At 47.3% G+C, this 8,077-nt stretch overlaps 1 pseudogene; it reads left to right on the forward strand.

The window, feature by feature from the left end:
• Positions 1-410: 410 nt before the first annotated feature.
• On the forward strand, positions 411-1,673 carry LOC101420596 (transcription intermediary factor 1-alpha pseudogene; annotated as a pseudogene).
• The last annotated feature ends 6,404 nt before the right edge of the window (positions 1,674-8,077 follow it).

The following is an 8,077-nucleotide window of genomic DNA, read 5'->3' on the forward strand; positions in this document are numbered from 1 at the left end:
ATGTGGTTGGCATTGTGGATGAAAAGAAAATATTTTGGATATATACATGCTTAAGTAATATATATTAATTATATCCACATCACATTTTTCATATTTCTTTTTATCAGGTGGATGTCTAGTTTCCCTTCATTTCAGCAGTTTTTTGAGCCAAAAACATTTGACAGTAAATTGAAAATTAAATAGACCAACCCTCCTTCCTCCTGCTCAACCCGGGAAGCAGATCTCGGGGCCTGGGGAGGTCCCCACCCCCCACTTGTGGATCAACAGAGGAGCTGGAGGTCATGGGGTGGGGAGGACAAAGGCAGTTGGAGGGAGCTGGGGGGAGGGGGCTTGGCAGTGTCACCTGGAGAGAAGGAGGCAGGGGCCCACCTGAGGGAACAAGGGCGAGGCTGCCCAGGTCAACCTGTTGGATGCTTGCGCCAGGGGCCACGAGCACATCCAGCGCTGGGCCCCTAGCTGCTGCCCAGCCTGCCCGAGTCCTGGGAGGCCTTGAGCTCCCCGAGCCCCAGCCCTGCCTCCAGTTCCTGGAGCCCCTGTGCTGCCCCCTGCGCCCCACATGGATACTGGGTCCTGCTCAGATCCCTCAACCCTCCCGCCTCCTGCAGCTCCTAACCGTTGGCCAGACGTCAGAGTCATTTGCTGCAGAAAGCCACATCATAGATGATTTCTCTGCGAAGGACACGATGGAGGTCCCAGCAGTACAGGAGGGAAGTCAAACCTAGTGCCTACCAGCTGGGCGGACAGTGCAGAAGCTAATGGGATTTGTGGAGTATGTTGGATGACTCTGGAGAGTTGTCTCAGAGCTCACCAGAAGTGACGTTTCCCCAGAGGCAGCTGGTGAGAGCAGGCATCAAAACAAACAGGGGAGCTTTACCATGAGCTGTAACAGGGTGACATATCAGGACTGTCCACTGTTAGAATACAAAGAGCATAGATAGATGAGGATTTTCAGAATCAGAAAGTGATCTCTAATCTTAAAACTGATAGAAAAAATATAGTAATGCAATTCACAGGAAATCAGACCCAAAACAGAATATTTGAAGTCAATCAAAATCGTAAACTGGTGGAACCGGATATTAAAGTTGCTATTTTTATCTTCATGGTAGAAATAAAAAGGAAAAGCTCCACTCTGTCAGCGAGAGAGTCTTGCAAAGGACCATTGCAGTAAAATTATGGAACAACCAGAAGTGGCTGGACTTCTAAGCTGGTGGGACATGTCGTGCATTTTCCTAAATGGGCAGTTTCCAGGGGCAGTAGTGCAGAATGACTTCACAGCAAGCACCTGATAACCTACAGATTACAGTACCTCCTTCGAGCAAGGCGTGATGCTCCCCAGTGGCCAAAAAAACCCATCGAATTTCATGGTGATCCTTGTGCCTGCTCTCAAAATAGGATCAATTTATGCTTTTTAGTAATCAAGAATAAAGTGTATTTTCACATTTTTAAGCAAAATCCTGTTGTCAAACAGAATTCATTGCTACCAGGTATTTTATCGTCAGAGCAGTTAATCAGGTTTTCAGCAGACCATCCTGGCTGGGTTATGACTCCAGCACATGCAGCGAGACACCCTGTGCAGCTTGACCCATTCCAAAGTCACAGCCCCAAACCCGATGGACCCGTTCTCTTTTCTCATCCTTACAACTGAGATTTCACAGAACAAGCATGCACTCTGACAGGCAAGAGAGCAGAGATGTTTTTTTAAAATACTACAGGGCAGGTATTTTATAGAAGTTTTTTCTCTTTGGGTTTGTCCGATGCTTCCTTGTGATTAGATGCAGGGTACGGCTCTTCAGCCTTGGGTATATTAATATACATACCTTCCCTGATACTTACTGGCTCTTAGACTTGACTTATAAACACCTATCACATCCAGAAGTTTAAAAAGCATTGCATTTACATTAAAATATGTAGATCTATATTTCATAAAATACATTTGTAGAAGAAAGTATCTTTGTATAAAATACATTAATGTACCATTTCAAAAGCAGTTGTTGGCTCTGTATTTTCTAGTGGTTTCAAAAGACAAGTGAAATTTACTTAATAATGACATCTCAGTTTGTTTCTAAAACCATTTCAGCAATTCTTTATGAGTACTGAAATAATTCCTCAGCAATTACTACCATAAAGTATTCAAGTGAAGTGATCTTTAATGTTAGCAGTGAATTAATTAAGGTATAAGGGCTTTCCTATTTTTAAATCCTAATTTACTTTTACTTATCTTAATATGGCCAGTGACAGAAACTATATCAAGAACTATAAGCGCTTTTGGCTGTTGAAGGAGTACAGGGTTTGAAATGGTGCTATTCGCCAAAAGGTCAGGTATTTTTGTAAAATGATTTAGAGTGAAGGAAGTGGGAAAAGCTGGAGAAGAGAAGCCTGCACTTCTCAAAGATGCTTAAAAAGGGGGGGAAGGGGGCTTCTCTGTAGCTATAGCACTTATACTGGAAATGGAAGAATAAAAACAGTCCGAAAGGATTTTCTGGGGTGTAAGAATTGTTCCAAGGAAGAAGCTGGCAGGAATCTGGCCATTTTGGACAGGGGCCGAAGAATGCCATAGTGTTTTGGACACCATGAAAGAGCCAGAATTCTTAAATAAATATTTTACAGTGTGAGAAATGTCTAAGTGTTAAACACTTTTTTTTCGGTGGGGAAATGAAACGAATATTTAAGGAGATGGATACTTGAAGTCTTTCCTTCTTCCCCAAAGTTAAAGTACCTTTGGCTCTACTTCTTGGACTTCTAGGAACATGCAATTAAAATAAAGTCACACAAAACCCTTGCAGGATTTAGACGCCATTTTTTCCAAGCCCTCAAGAAAACTCCGAGTCAGACACTTCCAAGTGTGGACGCCGCTTGCACCGAGGCTTCGGGACTGCCCGGGCTCCCCGCACCCCGGGCCCCAAGAGGTCCCCGCCCCCACCTGCTCCCCTCAGGCCAGGGTCGAATCCCCCAGCCCCGCCTCGAGCCCTCCCCGAGCTCCCCGTTCCCAGCACCCCACTCCGAACCACCAGGCCGGAGTTCCCCGATACCCCAGCCGGAGCCCGCCAGTCCGAAACCCCCGGCCCACGCCCCCTGAACCCCAAGCCCCGCGGCTCGCACTCCTCACCCCGCCGCCCGGCCCCAGTCCCCCAACTCCTCCCCACGTTCCATCCGCGAGTCCCCCGCCCGAGTTCCCCACTCAGATCCGCCGCCCGGATCCCCTCGGGTCAGCGGCTCCAGCCCTGATCCCCCAGGCCTGCGCCCCTCCCCTCCCCCATTCCCGCGCCTCTGCGGGAGCCCCCCCGCCCCTCCCCCGCCCCGCTTCTGGCTGGAGCGACAGCGCGCGCCGGAGACCAGAGCTTGAGGTCTCGTCTCTCAGCCCAAACCCCTACAGGACCCGGGGGTGGGGGAGACCCTTCCCCGCAATCAGAGAGAACCGACCAGGTCGTAGGACCCGGGCCAAGGGCTGAGAGTCCGCGCCGCTCCCCCATCCCGGGTTCCGCCGGCCCCGCCCGCCCCGCCTCGGCCCCGCCCAGTCCAGTCCCCGCCCCGCCCCGGCCCCGCCCCACCCCGGCCCCGCCCAGTCCAGTCCCCGCCCCGCCTCGGCCCCGCCCCGCCCCGGCCCCGCCCCGCCCCGGCCCCGCCCCGTCTCGGCCCCGCCCAGTCCAGTCCCCGCCCCGCCCCGGCCCCGCCCCGCCCGCCCCGTCTCGGCCCCGCCCCGGCCCCGCCCCGGCCCCGCCCCGTCTCGGCCCCGCCCAGTCCAGTCCCCGCCCCACCCCGGCCCCGCCCCGGCCCCGTCCCGTCTCGGCCCCGCCCAGTCCAGTCCCCGCCCCGCCTCGGCCCCGCCCCGGCCCCGCCCCGTCTCGGCCCCGCCCAGTCCAGTCCCCGCCCCGCCCCGGCCCCGCCCCGTCTCGGCTGCGCGCCGCGCATTCTCGGCCCCGCCCCGCGCGTTCTCGGCCCCGCCCCGGGCAGTTCCGGCCCCGCCCCACAGATGCTTTGTCGCTCATCAAGACCGAGCGCAGGACCAGAGGAGCAGGGATGGCTGCCCCGTCAAGTGCAAGCGGCACAGCCTGTCCTTCGTCCATTCCCACCATAACCAGTGCGGCAGGTGTGATGGAAAGGCTTTCCGATCACTCATGATCAGGTTGACCTCATCAGTGTGAGGTACTTGTTTTCTTTCTTTTCCAGATACAGATTGTTCAAGTACTGAATATAGATTATTCTGAACAATATATGGAGGAAAGATACTAGCATAGGTCATGGACAAGAAAGACCATTCTCAAACAGAACCTTCCAGTAACCCAGTCTATCAGGTGCGTGCCGTGCAGGTGGTCAGAATAGGGGCGATCTCCCGTGCTTTGAAAAGTCTCTCAGAGTGTTCCAGCTTTCTCGTCATGGTCCCGCATTGACACATTTTCCGAGTGGAGGAGTGGATTTGTATTTTCTGATGAGATTTATCTATACCAGAAGTTGAATGTGATTGTGAAGCTGACGTTCAGAACTCAGAGGAAAAAAACCTGAAGGCCCTGTTAAATTAACACCAATAGAAAAAAGAAGTGTGCAGGTTGGCCTTTATTTCTCTATTGTCATGTAATGAGCCTGGCTTCTCCAGACCCAGTTCCTCTGACTGCACCTGATTATAATCAAATAATTTAAAATCCAGGGACTTGTCAACCATCGAGAAAAGACTGCAGGCATAACTCGGAGATATTGTGGGTTGGGTTCCAAACCACCGCATTAAAGTGAATATGGCAATAATGTGAGTCACATGAAATTATTGGTTCCCAAGTGTTTCTAAAAGGTATGCTTACACTGTAGTGTCACCTGTGAAGTGTGCACTAGTGCTATGTCTAATCAACAATGTATATGCCTTAATTAACAGACTTTATTGCTAAAAAATGCCAAGCATCATCTAAGACTGCAGCAAGTTGTAATATTTCCACTAGCAGGTCATGCCTTTATGTTGATGATTGCTGATGGGGCAGCGTATTGATTGCTGACGTTTGTGGGTGGCCTTGGCATCTGAAAATAAGAGACAACAAAGGTGCAAGCATCACCTGATATTTCCTTTGTTGAACAATTTCTCTGTAGATTGTGATGCTGTTTGATAGCATTTTATCCATAGTTGAACTTCTTTCAAAAAATGAATTCATATGTATATGTCAGTTGTGAATTATATGGGTCTCTCATGCAATTCACAATTGACAAGACTCTTGAATATCTTCTTCAATAATTCTTCAAAATTTTATATAAAAATATTCTTAAGGTTTTAAACTCCAAAGAAGCTTTTAAAAATACTAACAGTTGGGAAGCGAATGTGGCTCAAGTGATAGAGCTTCTGCCTACCATATGGGAGGACCTGGGTTCGATCCCTGGGGCCTCCTGGTGAAAAAGAAGAAAACACATGTCCGCGTGGCAAGCCAGTGCCTGCGCGAGTGCCTGCGTGGTGAGACAGTGCCCACACACGTGCCCACATGAGTGCCCGCAGGGTGAGCCGGTTCTCTGCGCAAGTGAGTCATGCCGCAAGACGGTGACGGGTCAAAAGAAAGACGAGGGGAGAGTCAAGGTGAAGCGCTGCAGAAGCCAGGAACTGAGGTGGTGTAACTGACAGGGAGCCCTTCTCCCCATTAGGGGTCTCCAGGATCGAATCAAAGTGAATTCTACAGGAGAGAAAATGAGAAGAGAAAACAATACAGACAGCAAAATCTGCAGGGTGGGAGGCAGTGAGTTGGGGGAGTAAATAAATAAATAAATCTTAAAAAATAATACTAACCATTGATCAAATATAGCCATCAGGAGAAGTGATCTGTGATACGTGCATCACTACCTGCCATACAGCTTGCATTCTTCACAGTGACCAGGTCAAATAAGGGGATGAGGACAGCACTGAGAATGTCAGAGAGAATGAAGAAGGAAGGGCTCTGGGCGATGCTTTCCATATTATCTTCTAGGAGCGTTATGGTATTGGCTCTTCTATTTAGGCCTTTGATCCATGGTGAGTTAATTTTTTGTGGGGTGTGAGATGGTGAGCCTCCATTCTTTTTTTTTTGTAAGATTTATTTATTTATTTATTTCTCTCCCCTTCTCCCCCCACCCCAGTTGTCTGTTCTTCGTATCTATTTGCTGCGTCTTCTTTGTCTGCTTCTGTTGTTGTCAGTGGCACAGGAATCTGTGTTTCTTTTTGTTGCGTCATCTTGTGTCAGCTCTCCGTGTGAGTGGCTCCATTTTTAGGCAGGCTGCACTTTCTTTCATGCTGGGCAGCTCTCCTTACGGGGTGCACTCCTTGCACGTGGGGCTCCCCTACGCGGGGGACACCCCTGCGTGGCAGGGCACTCCTTGAGCACATCAGCACTGCACGTGGGTCAGCTCCACATGGGTCAAGGAGGCCCAGGGTTTGAACCTTGGACCTCCCATGTGGTAGACGGATGCCCTAACCACTGGGCCAAGTCCGCAGCCCCTCCTTTATTCTTTTGGATATGGATATTCAGTTCTTCAAGCCCCATTTGTTGAAAAGACTATTCTGTCCCAGTTGAGTTTTCTAGGTAGCCTTGTCAAAAAGCAGTTGACTGAATATGCCCGGATGTATATCTCAAGTCTAATTTGGTCCCATTGGTCAGTATGTCTATTCTTGTGCCAGTACCATGCAGTTTTTTTTTTTTTTTTAGGTACCAGTGTTGGGGATTGAAACCAGTTCCTTGTATGCAGGAAGCCAGTGACCAACCAGTGAGCCACAGCGATTCCCCTGAGTTCAATTTTTCATTTGTTTCCTTTTTTTTTAAGGAGGCACCAGGGGCTGAGCCTGGGACCTCTCATGAGGGAAGGAGGTGCTCAACTGCTTGAGCAACATCTGCTCCCCCATGCTGTTTTGACCACTGTAAACTTTAGAGTAAATATTAAAGTCATGTTGCATAATTGGTTTAATTTCATTGTTTTCCTTTTCAAGATGCTTTTGGTTATTCAGGGACCCTTACCCTTCCAAACAAATTTGATAATTTGCTTTTTCAGTTCTGTAGAATATGCTGTTGGAACTTGTATTGTGATTGTGTTGAATCTGTAAATCAATTCGGGTAGGATAGACATCTTAATGATATTTAGTCTTCCAATCCATGAATATGGAATATTCTTTCATGTATTTAGGTCTTCTTTGATTTCCTTTAAATATCCTCCTTAAATTGCTCACTATTAGTGTACAGAAATGTTACTGATTTTTGCATGTTGATTTTATATCCTGCCACTACTGATTTTGTTTATTAGCTCTAGAAGCTTTCTTGTAATTTTTTTGGAACTTTCTACATATATAGGATCATGTCATCTGCACACAGAGAAAGTTTTACTTCTTTGAGAAGTCATGTCATGTCTCAAAAAAATTACTTTAGCACAAATATTTAATCATCAACATGTAACATATTTGTAATAAGTGTTGATTATTTAAAGTCATACTAATGATCTAACAGAGAATCTTATTTTCCTCCTCTTCCTTTGTAATTCATGTGAACAAGACAGTAATCTTTTTAATCTTATGAACATTTTATTTTCACATAAATTCATGTTTTTAATATACTTTTTATTTTTTAAAGAAATTTAGGTTACATAAATACTATAAAAAAATATAGGGGATTCCCGTATGTCCCGGGCCCTAGCCCTCCTACATTTTCCTATATCAATAGCATTCTTCATTAGTGTGGTACGTTTGCCAGGATTGATGTATACACCTCGGAGCATTGTTACTAAGTGATGATTATAGTTTACAATATGGTTTACACCCTCTCCTACACATTTTTGCAAGTCATTACCAGATATGCAATGGACATATCTGTCATTGCAATGTCATACAGGATAATTCCTAAGTTCCAAAAATGCCACCAAAGTATACCTATTTTTCCCTTTCCTTCCCCTCAGAACCTCCAGTGGACACTGCCTCCACATCCATGATAAAATTTCTTCTAGTCCTAGGATCACAAATTTATCGTAGAACAACAGTAAGTCTACTTTATTTATTTATTTATTTATTTATTCATTAAAAAAATATATTACATTCAAAAAATATGAAGTCCCATTCAACCCCACCGCCCCCACCCCCCACTCCCCCCACAGCAAT

This window comes from Dasypus novemcinctus, chromosome 18 (assembly GCF_030445035.2).
Source record: "Dasypus novemcinctus isolate mDasNov1 chromosome 18, mDasNov1.1.hap2, whole genome shotgun sequence".
Taxonomy (NCBI): domain Eukaryota; kingdom Metazoa; phylum Chordata; class Mammalia; order Cingulata; family Dasypodidae; genus Dasypus; species Dasypus novemcinctus.